The following is a 15,968-nucleotide window of genomic DNA, read 5'->3' on the forward strand; positions in this document are numbered from 1 at the left end:
ACTGTTTAGCTCGCGATGTGTTCTTCACCGTGACTGTTTAGCTCAGGATGTGTTGTTCACCGTGACTGTTTAGCTCAGGATGTGTTGTTCACCGTGACTGTTTAGCTCAGGATGTGTTGTTCACCGTGACTGTTTAGCTCAGGATGTGTTGTTCACCGTGACTGTTTAGCTCAGGATGTGTTGTTCACTGTGACTGTTTAGCTCAGGATGTGTTGTTCACCGTGACTGTTTAGCTCAGGATGTGTTGTTCACCGTGACTGTTTAACTCAGGATGTGTTGTTCACCGTGACTGTTTAGCTCAGGATGTGTTGTTCACCGTGACTGTTTAACTCGGGATGTGTTGTTCACTGTGACTGTTTAGCTCAGGATGTGTTGTTCACTGTGACTGTTTAGCTCAGGATGTGTTGTTCACCGTGACTGTTTAACTCAGGATGTGTTGTTCACCGTGACTGTTTAGCTCGGGATGTGTTGTTCACCGTGACTGTTTAGCTCAGGATGTGTTGTTCACCGTGACTGTTTAGCTCAGGATGTGTTGTTCACCGTGACTGTTTAGCTCAGGATGTGTTGTTCACCGTGACTGTTTAGCTCAGGATGTGTTGTTCACCGTGACTGTTTAGCTCAGGATGTTGTTCACCGTGACTGTTTAGCTCAGGATGTGTTGTTCACCGTGACTGTTTAGCTCAGGATGTGTTGTTCACCGTGACTGTTTAGCTCAGGATGTGTTGTTCACCGTGACTGTTTAGCTCAGGATGTGTTGTTCACCGTGACTGTTTAGCTCAGGATGTGTTGTTCACCGTGTTGTTCACCGTGACTGTTTAGCTCAGGATGTGTTGTTCACCGTGACTGTTTAGCTCGGGATGTGTTGTTCACCGTGACTGTTTAGCTCGGGATGTGTTGTTCACCGTGACTGTTTAGCTCGGGATGTGTTGTTCACCGTGACTGTTTAACTCAGGATGTGTTGTTCACCGTGACTGTTTAACTCAGGATGTGTTGTTCACCGTGACTGTTTAACTCAGGATGTGTTGTTCACCGTGACTGTTTAGCTCAGGATGTGTTGTTCACCGTGACTGTTTAGCTCAGGATGTGTTGTTCACCGTGACTGTTTAGCTCAGGATGTGTTGTTCACCGTGACTGTTTAACTCAGGATGTGTTGTTCACCGTGACTGTACTATGCACACTTCATCCTGAGCTAAACAGTTTGATTTACTTATTATTTATTCAGGGAGCCCAATTGAGACCAATGTCTCATTTGCAGTGGTGCCCTGTGTACAAAAATGCTACCAACACAACAAAATATATATATATTTTTTACTACATGGCAACTATAAATACAGTATATTGCATCAGGTTATTACAACAAGTTTTATAATAGTCAATTGAAACAATTGCACACTTCAGTAAACACAGTGAACACATCCTAAGGCTTAGATGGAGGTTGTGTAGGTTGTGTCTGTGGGTAGAGTGTGTGTAAGTCAGTGGTATTTAAACTTTTTCAGCGCACTTTTTCCACCAAGAATTTCTCGAGACCCCACCCCAAATCTAATGACACAACCTTAAAATGGGTAAATTGGGATTGTTACATCAACAAATAACTTTCAATTCATTGGTTTTTAATCTCTTATCAAAATGAAAAGAAAAATATAACATTTATTTTTTTCTTAAGTTATCTTTCTCAGAGTTTGTATACTGGGCCATACAATAATATGTACTCTTAATTTGTTTTGTTCCATATTTTTTTTGGCGACCCTACTGCTGTTCGTCTCCGACTTTGGATACTACTAGTGAAAGGAAAGGGGTCACCTAGTCAGTTGCACAACTGAATACATTCAACCGAAATGTGTCTTCCGCATTTAACCCAACCCCTAGGAACTAGGGATACCGACAAATGAGGGATGGGCATTTAAAAAAAAATCATTATTCAAATAATATATATTTTTGGGGAGGGGATATCCAGATAGTAGAAATAAATGTTTAAACACTTTTTTGGTCAACTTTTAATGGCGCGCTGTGCTCTGCTTGTTTCAGCATAAGGGTGGGGTGGTAGAGGGGCGAGAGCAGATATGGGGCCGGTGTGTAACAGTCTGTGTGTGGCACGGAGGGAGGGAGAGAGAGAAACTTGCCAAAACTGTTGTTGCCATAGGTTATACCATCTGGTAGTGCTGGTCGGGGCAGCATCAAATTGTTGTAAAGAAGCTAGCTAGCTACAGTAGCCTGCTAAATTCCCCTGCTAGTTAGCTAGCTAGCTACAGTAGCCTGCTAGCTAGCTACAGTAGCCTGCTAAATTCCCCTGTTAGTTAGCTAGCTAGCTACAGTAGCCTGCTAAATTCCCCTGTTAGTTAGCTAGCTAGCTACAGTAGCCTGCTAAATTCCCCTGCTAGCTAGCTAGCTAGCTACAGTAGCCTGCTAAATTCCCCTGTTAGTTAGCTAGCTAGCTACAGTAGCCTGCTAAATTCCCATGTTAGTTAGCTAGCTAGCTACAGTAGCCTGCTAAATTCCCCTGCTAGCTAGCTAGCTAGCTAATATAGTTTTTTTTGCTGCGCCCTCCATCGTTGTCTGCAACAACTCCGTTCCATTAAACAACAGCTTACCTATTGGAAGATCACTGTAGCCTACTCCTTTACCAAACTTAATTCTGTACTTTTAATTACATTTTGCATTGATTAGAAATCTCCCACTTCGCTTGCTTACCTATTGGATGATGGGTTACATGGAGCCTCTGACTGAAGCTTGGCTATGATTGACCAACAACGACAAGCACGCCAGGCTGTGAAACTTGTAGACTGCTGGTGTCTTTGTTATGCTGTACATATTTTATTACAATGTTGAATCTAATGGTATATCCTTGTAGGCTATTATTTATTTTGTTTTACTTTATTTAACTAGGCAAGTCAGTTAAGAACAAATTCTTATTTATAATGACAGCCTAGGAACATTGGGTTAACTGCCTTGTTCAGGGGCTGAACAACATATTTTTACCTTGTCAACTTAGGGATTCAATCCAGCAACCTTTCTGTTACTGGCTCAACGCTCTAACGACTAGGCTACCTGCCGCCCCGCTATCTCACATAGACATTTTTAGCTAAATGTAGACCAATCCTTTTCATTGTTAAAATGAGTTTTTTTTTATGTATACTCTCCCAAGTGCACACTTCCCTGAGAGAGGGAGGGGCTAGGGAGACGTGCACACTTTCCTGAGAGAGGGAGGAGCTAGGGAGATGTGCACGCTTCCCTGAGAGAGGGAGGGGCTAGGGAGACGCGCACGCTTCCCTGAGAGAGGGAGGGGCTAGGGAGACGCGCACGCTTCCCTGAGAGAGGGAGGGGCTAGGGAGACGCGCACGCTTCCCTGAGAGAGGGAGGGGCTAGGGAGACGTGCACGCTTCCCTGAGAGAGGGAGGGGCTAGGGAGACGTGCACGCTTCCCTGAGAGAGGGAGGGGCTAGGGAGACGCGCACGCTTCCCTGAGAGAGGGAGGGGCTAGGGAGACGCGCACGCTTCCCTGAGAGAGGGAGGGGCTAGGGAGACGCGCACGCTTCCCTGAGAGAGGGAGGGGCTAGGGAGACGTGCACGCTTCCCTGAGAGAGGGAGGGGCTAGGGAGACGTGCACGCTTCCCTGAGAGAGGGAGGGACTAGGATGACAGTGTGACCATTCAGTAGCACTGTAATTAGTCTATTCAATTAAAACCAGAACAACTATTAACTTAACATTCCTGTCACATGTTGGAGAAGTAGCCTGAATCCGTAACCAGTCTGCTTGCTCTTTCTCATCTCTCCAACTGTAAATGTTTGTTGAGTTAGTGTACTAATCCAGATGTACATTATTGTAGTTTAGGAACGTGTGTGTGTCGGGCCCAGAGAGCTGTGGAGAGAGGGGTCACTACAGATGAAAGCATACAGACTAGTGAGAGGACAGCTCCAGACAGCCGTGGAGAGAGGGGTCACTACAGATGAAAGCATACAGACTAGTGAGAGGACAGCTCCAGACAGCCGTGGAGAGAGGGGTCACTACAGATGAAAGCAGACAGACTAGTGGGAGGACAGCTCCAGACAGCCGTGGAGAGAGGGGTCACTACAGATGAAAGCATACAGACTAGTGAGAGGACAGCTCCAGACAGCCGTGGAGAGAGGGGTCACTACAGATGAAAGCATACAGACTAGTGGGAGGACCGCTCCAGACAGCCGTGGGGAGAGGAGGTCACTACAGATGAAAGCAGACAGACTAGTGGGAGGACAGCTCCAGACAGCCGTGGAGAGAGGAGGTCACTACAGATGAAAGCAGACAGACTAGTGGGAGGACAGCTCCAGACAACCGTGGAGAGAGGAGGTCACTACAGATGAAAGCAGACAGACAAGTGGGAGGACAGCTCCAGACAGCCGTGGAGAGAGGAGATCACTACAGATGAAAGCAGACAGACTAGTGGGAGGACAGCTCCAGACAGCCGTGGAGAGAGGAGGTCACTACAGATGAAAGCAGACAGACTAGTGGGAGGACCGCTCCAGACAGCTGTGGAGAGAGGAGGTCACTACAGATGAAAGCGAGAGAGCAGGAGCATATCATTCATAGGAGAGACCTGTTGTCCCATTGCAATATATCTCTTGTCCTCCTTGTTTTTCACTCCTTTTTCTCCTTTCCCTGCTTCCTTTCCTCTCTGTCTGTTTCTTTAGTTTCTCTGTTGGTAGTCAGGCGGATGTCTCCCTCCCTCCCCTCCTTTCCATGTCTCCTTCACGCTGCTACCTATACATCTGTCAGCACCCTCTCTATGGACAGGTGTGTGTGTGTGTGAACAAGACAGGGAATCTGTTTTATTATGTTTTGTGTGAGATGCAAAATTAGGAGAGGGAGAGAAAGTGGGAAGGAGGTAAAGAGAAAAAAGGAGAGGGAGAAGTAGAGAAATAGGGAGAGGCATAGAGGGAAACATCTGATGTTGATGATTGAGGAGGGTAATGGGATCTCCTTTTGTCACTCCCTCTCGTCAAAACAAACCCTCTGAGCAATGCCTCCTGGGTAAACATGGCAGCTTGTGACAGTGACGCTGTGACACGCTCCATCTGTCACCTTCATATCAAACACACACACACACACACACACACACACACACACACACACACTCAGACTCAGACTTTGCAGTAGAGGTGGTGGCTTGTACAGACTAAGTCTTACATTAGTCATACATTTAATCTACACACACACATACACACACATACACACACACACCTCTCCTTAATTAAGACACTTTCAATTTATGGTCACATTTTATGCCAACCTTCTGTGTGTATGTGTTGGTGTTTGTGTATGTCTAGGTGTGTTGGTGTGTGTGTGTTGGTGTGTATGTGTAGCTTTGTCTGTCAGGCAGACTGTGGAGGATGTGGGTGTTTGTACAGATGCTTGGCTGCTAATGAAACTCTTTATTAAATCTCACTGGTGACAATCTGCATTTCAGATATGAGCGTGTCTGTCTCCTCCCCCACCCTCACCCTTCAGAGGTGTGTGTGTGTGTGTGTGGCGAGACGGTGACCTATGATATGTCACACCATCTGAACCTTACTGCCCAGCTCTAAATATAAACCTGATAAGATTCAACACAAGAGCCTGAGAACATGGTTTACTGTGTGTGTGTGTGAATCTGTGTTTCAACTTGTTCCCAGCTTAGATGCATATGAAAAATACAATTTTGTTTCGAACTGAAAGTGCCTGCTACTGAGAGATCTGTCATCAAATCAAATGTTATTTGTCACATGCTTCATAAACAGGTATAGACGAACAGGGAAATGCTTACTTACAGGTCCTTGCCAACAATGCAGAGAGATAAATCATAGAAAAGTAATAATACAAGTTATAATTAACACACTATGAGTAATGATAACTTGTCTATATACACGTTTTACCAGTACAGAGTCGATGTGCAGGGGTACAAGGTCATTGAGGTAGATATGTATATATAACTAGGAATAAAGTGACAGAAAGTAAAAGGTAGCAGCAGAATCTGTGATGAGTGAAAGTTGGTACAAAAAGGCTCAATGCAGATTGTCCTGGTTGCTATTTAGTTAACTATTTTATCATGTAGAAGTCTTATGGCTCGGGGGTAGAAGCTGTTCAAGGTCCTGTTGGTTCTAGACTTGGAGGATCGGTACCGCTTGTCATGAGGGTAGCATAGAGAACAGTCTAGGACTTGTAATATGTACATGTAGGTAGAGTTATTAAAGGGACTATGCATAGATAATAACAGAGAGTAGCAGCAACCTTCTGGGGGGGAGACAATGCAAATAGTCTGGGTAGCCATTTGATTAGCTGTTCAGGAGTCTTATGGCTTGGGGGTAGAAGCTATTTAGGAGCCTCTTGGACCTAGACTTGGTGCTCCGGTACCGCTTGCCATGCTGTAGCAGAGAGAACAGTCTATGACTACGGTGGCTGGAGTCTTTGACCATTTTTAGGGTCTTCCTCTGACACTGCCTGGTATAGAGGTCCTGGATAGCAGGGAGCTCGTCCCAGTAATGTACTGGGCCGTACGCACTACCCTCTGTAGCGCCGTGCAGTCGAATGCCAAACAGTTGCCATACCAAGTGGCGATGCAGCCAGTCAAGATGCTCCTAATGGTGGAACTGTAGACCATCAAAAAGTTCTAACGGGCCATGCCAAATCTTTTCAGCCTCCTGAGGGGGAAGAGGCGTTGTCATGCCCTCTTCATGACTCTGTTTAGTGAAGTGGACGCCGAGGAACTTGAAGCTCTTGACCTGCTCCACTACAGCCCCCTCGACATGAATAGTGGAGTGCTCGTCCCTCCTTTTCCTGTAGTCCATGATCAGCTCCTTTGTCTTGATGACGTTGAGAGAGAAAGGGTGTTGTGCTGGCACCACACTGCCAGGTCTCTGACCTCCTTATAGGCTGTCTCATTGGCGTCAGTGATCAGGCCTACTAAGGTCGTGTGGTCGGCAAACTTAATGATGGTGTTGAAGTTGTACACAGCTATGCAGTCGTAGGTGAACAGGGACTACAGGAGGGGACTATGCACGCACCCCTGAGGTGCCCCCTTGTTGAAGGTCAGTGTGGCGGATGTATTATTGCCTATCCTCACCACCTGCGGACGGCCCAACAGGAAGTCCAGGAACCAGTTACAGGAGGTGTTGAGTCCCAGGGTCCTTCACTTAGTGAAGAGCTTTGAGGGTACTGTGGTGTAGTCAATGAACAGCATTCTCACATAGGTGTTCCTCTTGTCCAGGTGGGAAAGAGCAGTGTGGAGGGCAATAGACGTTGCCTCATCTGTGGATCTGTTGGGGTGGTATGCGAATTGGAGTGAGTCCAGTGTGTCTGGGATGATGTTGATGTGAGCCATGACCAGCCTTTCACAGCATTTCATGGCTACAAATGTGAGTGCTATGGTGAGAGTCATTTAGACAGGTTACGTTAGTGTTATTGGGCGCAGGGACTATGGTGTCATTCAGTGACATGGAAAAATGTACAGTCCTTGATTGCACCAGTCTTCTCCAAAAACAGGCAGCATTTGTGAGAAAGAGGACTAGATGCAGTCATTTTACAGCCTGCAGTGTCTCTTATCTGCAGATGTACAGAACAAATGTGAAATGGTTAGTTTTACATTAAGAACATGTGGTGTAATAAGTTACATAACCAATGATGTGATGATTTTGCAAACTGTTTGATAATGATTTTATAATCAGTTAACAAGTGTTGATTTCAGTTCTGTTAGCCCATCCTAGCACAGACTAGCTATCTGCTGTGACAAGTAGCAGTGGGTTATTAACACCGGCGTGTTAGGCCATTACACTGTTTGCTGCCAGTTGGACTCATTGAGGAGTGAGTGAGTGAGTGTGAGTGAGAGTGAGTGAGTGAGTGCGGCTGTGTGTGAGAGAGAAAGAGAATCACAGTGTTGGTTATTACTTCGGGAGTGTAATCGTGATGATGGAGGTAGTCTGTCATATCTCATGATATTGTGACATTCATCATAATATTATGGCAGCCCCTCTACACCAAACTACCTTATAATAACAAAGTGACAGACAGCCCCTCTACACCAAACTACCTTATAATAAGAAAGTGACAGACAGCCCCTCTACACCAAACTACCTTATAATAACAAAGTGACAGACAGCCCCTCTACACCAAACTACCTTATAATAAGAAAGTGACAGACAGCCCCTCTACACCAAACTACCTTATAATAACAAAGTGACAGACAGCCCCTCTACACCAAACTATCTTATAATAACAAAGTGACAGACAGCCCCTCTACACCAAACTACCTTATAATAACAAAGTGACAGACAGCCCCTCTACACCAAAACTAGCCCTCTACACCAAACTACCTTATAACAAAGTGACAGACAGCCCCTCTACACCAAACTACCTTATAATAACAAAGTGACAGACAGCCCCTCTACACCAAACTACCTTATAATAACAAAGTGACAGACAGCCCCTCTACACCAAACTACCTTATAATAACAAAGTGACAACAGCCCCTCTACACCAAACTTATAATAACAAAGTGACAGACAGCCCCTCTACACCAAACTACCTTATAATAACAAAGTGACAGACAGCCCCTCTACACCAAACTACCTTATAATAACAAAGTGACAGACAGCCCCTCTACAGCCCCCAAACTACCTTATAATAACAAAGTGACAGACAGCCCCTACACCAAACTACTTATAATAACAAAGTGACAGACACTACAAACTATCTTATAATAACAAAGTGACAGACAGCCCCTCTACACCAAACTACCTTATAATAACAAAGTGACAGACAGCCCCTCTACACCAAACTACCTTATAATAACAAAGTGACAGACAGCCCTCTACACCAAACTACCTTATAAAACTGACAGACAGCCCCTCTACACCAAACTACCTTATAATAACAAAGTGACAGACAGCCCCTCTACACCAAACTACCTTATAATAACAAAGTGACAGACAGCCCCTCTACACCAAACTACCTTATAATAACAAAGTGACAGACAGCCCCTCTACACCAAACTACCTTATAATAACAAAGTGACAGACAGCCCCTCTACACCAAACTACCTTATAATAACAAAGTGACAGACAGCCCCTCTACACCAAACTACCTTATAATAACAAAGTGACAGACAGCCCCTCTACACCAAACTACCTTATAAAACAAAGTGACAGACAGCCCCTCTACACCAAACTACCTTATAATAACAAAGTGACAGACAGCCCCTCTACACCAAACTACCTTATAATAACAAAGTGACAGACAGCCCCTCTACACCAAACTACCTTATAATAACAAAGTGACAGACAGCCCCTCTACACCAAACTACCTTATAATAACAAAGTGACAGACAGCCAATCTACACCAAACTACCTTATAATAACAAAGTGACAGACAGCCCCTCTACACCAAACTACCTTATAATAACAAAGTGACAGACAGCCCCTCTACACCAAACTACCTTATAATAACAAAGTGACAGACAGCCCCTCTACACCAAACTACCTTATAATAACAAAGTGACAGACAGCCCCTCTACACCAAACTACCTTATAATAACAAAGCCCTCTACACCAAACTATTTTGACAGACAGACAGCCCCTCTACACCAAACTATCTTATAATAACAAAGTGACAGACAGCCCCTCTACACCAAACTACCTTATAATAACAAAGTGAAGACAGACAGCCCCTCTACACCAAACTACCTTATAATAACAAAGTGACAGACAGCCCCTCTACACCAAACTACCTTATAATAACAAAGTGACAGACAGCCCCTCTACACCAAACTACCTTATAATAACAAAGTGACAGACAGCCCCTCTACACCAAACTACCTTATAATAACAAAGTGACAGACAGCCAATCTACACCAAATTACTTCTTAAGGATCGGTGTCCCGTGAAAACTTCCGGTGAAACTGGAGATCTCGTCATTCAAATAAAATTTGAATAGTTATTATGGCTTTTAAACATTTAGGTACATATAAGTGTCCTATATTGTCTGAAAGCTTAAATTCTTGTTAATCTAACTGAACTGTCAGATTTACAGTAGCTATTACAGTAAAAACATGCTATGCGATTGTTTGAGGACGGCGCCTCACATCAAAATATTTTTCCACCGGCACAGATTTCATACATTCACATATAAAGATGAAATATTCACTTACTTTTTCAAAATCTTCCTCTGATTTGTCATCCAAAGCATCCTGTTATAACATGTAGTGTCGTTTTGTTATTTAAAATCCTTTTTTATATCCCAAAAAGTCTGTTTAGTTGGTGACATCGACTTGAATGATCCACTCCTTCAACTTGCAGAGAAAGGAATCTGAAAATCTACCCCTAAACTTTGTTTCAACAAGTCAAAATACGTTTCTATTTACTCCTCAGACACCCTAAAATGTAATCAAACTATAATATTTATTTCGGAAAGAAGTATGTTCAATAGGAAACCGATTTTAGCAGGTGCGCAACTTCGTCATGGTGCGCAGAAACACCGATTTCCAAGACTGTCCTCTAACAAAAACTGTTATTTCTTATTAGTTTTTGAAGTTACAAGCCTGAAACCTTGAACATAGACTGCTGACACCCTGTGGAAGCCATAGGAATTTTACAATACGACCTTTCCCCTGCATTTCTAAGAGGATGGTCTCAAAAAAATAAAAAATAATTCTGGTTGTTTTGTCTTTGGATTTTCTCCTACCATATCTATTGTGTTATATTCTCCTACATTATTTTAACATTTCTACAAACTTCAAAGTATTTTCTTTCCAATGGTACCAATTATATGCACATCCTGTCTTCAGGGCCTGAGCAACAGGCAGTTTAATTTGGACATGCCATTCAGGCGGAAATTGAGAAAAAAGGGTCCCTAAGAAGTTTTAATAACAGAATGACAGACAGCCCCTCTACACCAAACTACCTCATAAGAACAGTGTGTTTGAGGTGACGTAATCCTGACAACCGGCACGAGGTTCTTCCTTTTTGAATTGAGATGCTTAGTTCATTTATTTTCTTAATTGCTTTGAGAAAATGAAATGTTTGTTTTGTCCTTCCCAGAATGAGGATATTACACTAGGGTAGATGGATGGGGATTGTGACTGTATCTGACAGTGCCCCTTGACACAAACACGCACACACGCACGCCAGCTCAAACAGTCACACACACGCAAAGACTTTGATTTGCAGAACTCTGACAACCTGTAATCTTCTTTAATCCTTTCATTCTGTTTGTGTTTTCTCTCCCCTGTTTGGGAGAAGGTAAATGCAAACAGGAATTCTGGGATAGAAGAAAAACACACAGCCCAAGGCTGAGAAAACAAGAGGGGATTTTTCAAGAGAGAGGAGGGACAGCCCGCTGTTGTATCAGTTTCGGAGGGAATGCGGTTTGTGTGTGTGTACATTTTGTAGGGACAGCGGGGTGGGGGATAATGTGTGTATGAGGGAAATGAAGGGAGTGTGTGTGATTGCTGTGTAGTTTCCCCCACACACTAGTCAGTTGATAGGAGGGCTGTGTAGTTTCCACCACACACTAGTCAGTTGACAGAAGGGCTGTGTAGTTTCCACCACACACTAGTCAGTTGATAGGAGGGCTGGGTAGTTTCCCCCACACACTAGTCAGTTGATAGGAGGGCTGTGTAGTTTCCACCACACACTAGTCAGTTGACAGAAGGGCTGTGTAGTTTCCACCACACACTAGTCAGTTGACAGAAGGGCTGTGTAGTTTCCACCACACACTAGTCAGTTGATAGGAGGGCTGTGTAGTTTCCACCACACACTAGTCAGTTGATAGGAGGGCTGTGTAGTTTCCACCACACACTAGTCAGTTGACAGGAGGGCTGGGTAGTTTTCCCCACACACTAGTCAGTTGACAGGAGGGCTGTGTGGTTTCCCCCACACACTAGTCAGTTGACAGGAGGGCTATGTGGTTTCCCCCACACACTAGTCAGTTGACAGGAGGGCTGTGTGGTTTCCCCCACACACTAGTCAGTTGACAGGAGGGCTGGGTGGTTTCCCCCACACACTAGTCAGTTGACAGAAGGGCTGTGTGGTTTCCCCCACACACTAGTCAGTTGATAGGAGGGCTGTGTAGTTTCCACCACACACTAGTCAGTTGACAGAAGGGCTGTGTAGTTTCCCCCACACACTAGTCAGTTGACAGAAGGGCTGTGTGGTTTCCCCCACACACTAGTCAGTTGACAGAAGGGCTGTGTGGTTTCCCCCACACACTAGTCAGTTGATAGGAGGGCTGTGTAGTTTCCACCACACACTAGTCAGTTGACAGAAGGGCTGTGTAGTTTCCCCCACACACTAGTCAGTTGATAGGAGGGCTGTGTGGTTTCCCCCACACACTAGTCAGTTGACAGAAGGGCTGTGTGGTTTCCCCCACACACTAGTCAGTTGACAGAAGGGCTGTGTAGTTTCCCCCACACACTAGTCAGTTGACAGGAGGGCTGTGTGGTTTCCCCCACACACTAGTCAGTTGATAGGAGGGCTGTGTAGTTTCCACCACACACTAGTCAGTTGATAGGAGGGCTGTGTGGTTTCCCCCACACACTAGTCAGTTGACAGGAGGGCTGTGTGGTTTCCCCCACACACTAGTCAGTTGACAGGAGGGCTGGGTGGTTTCCCCCACACACTAGTCAGTTGACAGAAGGGCTGTGTGGTTTCCCCCACACACTAGTCAGTTGATAGGAGGGCTGTGTGGTTTCCCCCACACACTAGTCAGTTGACAGAAGGGCTGTGTGGTTTCCCCCACACACTAGTCAGTTGACAGGAGGGCTGTGTGGTTTCCCCACACACTAGTCAGTTGACAGAAGGGCTGTGTGGTTTCCCCCACACACTATTCAGTTGATAGGAGGGCTGTGTGGTTTCCCCACACACTAGTCAGTTGATAGGAGGGCTGTGTGGTTTCCACCACATACTAGTCAGTTGATAGGAGGGCTGTGTGGTTTCCCCCACACACTAGTCAGTTGACAGAAGGGCTGTGTGGTTTCCCCCACACACTAGTCAGTTGACAGAAGGGCTGTGTGGTTTCCCCCACACACTAGTCAGTTGACAGAAGGGCTGTGTGGTTTCCCCCACACACTAGTCAGTTGACAGGAGGGCTGTGTAGTTTCCACCACACACTAGTCAGTTGACAGAAGGGCTGTGTAGTTTCCACCACACACTAGTCAGTTGATAGGAGGGCTGTGTGGTTTCCCCCACACACTAGTCAGTTGACAGGAGGGCTGTGTAGTTTCCCCCACACACTAGTCAGTTGATAGGAGGGCTGTGTGGTTTCCCCCACACACTAGTCAGTTGACAGGAGGGCTGTGTGGTTTCCCCCACACACTAGTCAGTTGACAGGAGGGCTGGGTGGTTTCCCCCACACACTAGTCAGTTGACAGAAGGGCTGTGTGGTTTCCCCCACACACTAGTCAGTTGACAGAAGGGCTGTGTGGTTTCCCCCACACACTAGTCAGTTGACAGGAGGGCTGTGTGGTTTCCCCCACACACTAGTCAGTTGACAGAAGGGCTGTGTGGTTTCCACCACACACTATTCAGTTGATAGGAGGGCTGTGTGGTTTCCCCCACACACTAGTCAGTTGATAGGAGGGCTGTGTGGTTTCCACCACATACTAGTCAGTTGATAGGAGGGCTGTGTGGTTTCCCCCACACACTAGTCAGTTGACAGAAGGGCTGTGTGGTTTCCCCCACACACTAGTCAGTTGACAGAAGGGCTGTGTGGTTTCCCCCACACACTAGTCAGTTGACAGAAGGGCTGTGTGGTTTCCCCCACACACTAGTCAGTTGACAGGAGGGCTGTGTAGTTTCCACCACACACTAGTCAGTTGACAGAAGGGCTGTGTAGTTTCCACCACACACTAGTCAGTTGATAGGAGGGCTGTGTGGTTTCCCCCACACACTAGTCAGTTGATAGGAGGGCTGTGTGGTTTCCACCACACACTAGTCAGTTGACAGGAGGGCTGTGTGGTTTCCACCACATACTAGTCAGTTGATAGGAGGGCTGTGTGGTTTCCACCACACACTAGTCAGTTGACAGGAGGGCTGTGTGGTTTCCACCACACACTAGTCAGTTGACAGGAGGGCTGTGTGGTTTCCACCACATACTAGTCAGTTGATAGGAGGGCTGTGTGGTTTCCACCACACACTAGTCAGTTGATAGGAGGGCTGTGTGGTTTCCACCACACACTAGTCAGTTGATAGGAGGGCTGTGTGTTGATAGGAGGGCTGTGTGGTTTTCCCCACACACTAGTCAGTTGACAGGAGGGCTGTGTGGTTTCCACCACACACTAGTCAGTTGATAGGAGGGCTGTGTGGTTTCCACCACACACTAGTCAGTTGATAGGAGGGCTGTGTGGTTTCCACCACACACTAGTCAGTTGATAGGAGGGCTGTGTGGTTTCCCCCACACACTAGTCAGTTGATAGGAGGGCTGTGTGGTTTCCCCCACACACTAGTCAGTTGATAGGAGGGCTGTGTGGTTTCCACCACACACTAGTCAGTTGACAGGAGGGCTGTGTGGTTTCCACCACATACTAGTCAGTTGATAGGAGGGCTATGTGGTTTCCACCACACACTAGTCAGTTGACAGGAGGGCTGTGTGGTTTCCCCCACACACTAGTCAGTTGATAGGAGGGCTGTGTGGTTTCCCCCACACACTAGTCAGTTGATAGGAGGGCTATGTGGTTTCCACCACACACTAGTCAGTTGACAGGAGGGCTGTGTGGTTTCCCCCACACACTAGTCAGTTGATAGGAGGGCTGTGTGGTTTCCCCCACACACTAGTCAGTTGATAGGAGGGCTGTGTGGTTTCCCCCACACACTAGTCAGTTGATAGGAGGGCTGTGTGGTTTCCCCCACACACTAGTCAGTTGATAGGAGGGCTGTGTGGTTTCCACCACACACTAGTCAGTTGACAGGAGGGCTGTGTGGTTTCCACCACACACTAGTCAGTTGATAGGAGGGCTGTGTGGTTTCCCCCACACACTAGTCAGTTGACAGGAGGGCTGTGTAGTTTCCCCCACACACTAGTCAGTTGACAGAAGGAGGGTCATCTCAATCAGTCCAGGTCACAGGGATGAGCTGGGGTCATTGGACTGGAAATAACCTAGTCTTCTCTGTGGGTTCGTACCCATGAAGTGTATTCATGTTTGTGCCTGGGACAGTAGTTTTGTTTTTCTACAATAAAGTGAGCTCCAAAAGTGTTTAAATTGTTTTAATGTTTTGGTTCTGTACTCCAGCACTTTGGATTTGAAATTATACAATTTGTCCCAATACTTTTGGTCTCCTAAAATGGGGGAGGGGGGGACTATGTACAAAAAGTGCTGTAATTTCTAAAGGTTTCACTGATATGGATGGAAATTACCCTCAAATTAAAGCTGACAGTCTGCACTTTAACCTCATAGTCATTGTATCATTTCAAATCCGAAGTACTGGAGTACAGAGACAAAACAACCACAAATGTGTCACTGTCCAAATACATTCAGAGCTCATTGTACATCTATCTGTATTTATATTGAACATTGTGAAAGTGTGTTTCTGTTTATAGTTTAAATGTGGATATAAGCATATCCTTTAAATGTGTGTTTGCGTGTGGATTAAGTCTTGTATTCCACATGTGTGTGTGTGTATTCTCCTGTGTGGGCTGTGTGGTGGTGTGTTGCGTGCCTGCCTGTCCACATGGTTCTCATTAGAGTCTATGGGATGTTTGTTTTCTCTATCAGTCCCTGTTCCTCCATTATAAACCTGCCCCAAACTACTGCCCCATAAACGGCCTGTACACTCTGCTCCGACTGGTCCAACAAACACGAGTACCTCACGCATGTACTGTGTGTGTTTTATGCGAGTGTGTGTGTGTGTGTGTGTTTCCAGTGTATACCTTCACATCTCTTTCTGCTTCAAACCTGTGTGTGTGTGTATAGATAGATAGATAGATATCAATCACAGTCTGTGTGTGTTGTTTCACCCCCTCTTTCTCTTGCCCTC

General features: G+C 45.7%; 1 protein-coding gene across 9 annotated transcripts in view; it reads left to right on the forward strand.

Annotated features, from left to right (window-relative positions):
• The window catches only part of atp8a2 (ATPase phospholipid transporting 8A2), a 68,952-nt gene that overhangs the window by 35,677 nt on the left and 17,307 nt on the right, over positions 1–15,968 (forward strand). The window lies entirely within an intron of this gene.

This window comes from Oncorhynchus nerka, linkage group LG22 (genome assembly GCF_034236695.1).
Source record: "Oncorhynchus nerka isolate Pitt River linkage group LG22, Oner_Uvic_2.0, whole genome shotgun sequence".
In the NCBI taxonomy this organism is placed as follows: domain Eukaryota; kingdom Metazoa; phylum Chordata; class Actinopteri; order Salmoniformes; family Salmonidae; genus Oncorhynchus; species Oncorhynchus nerka.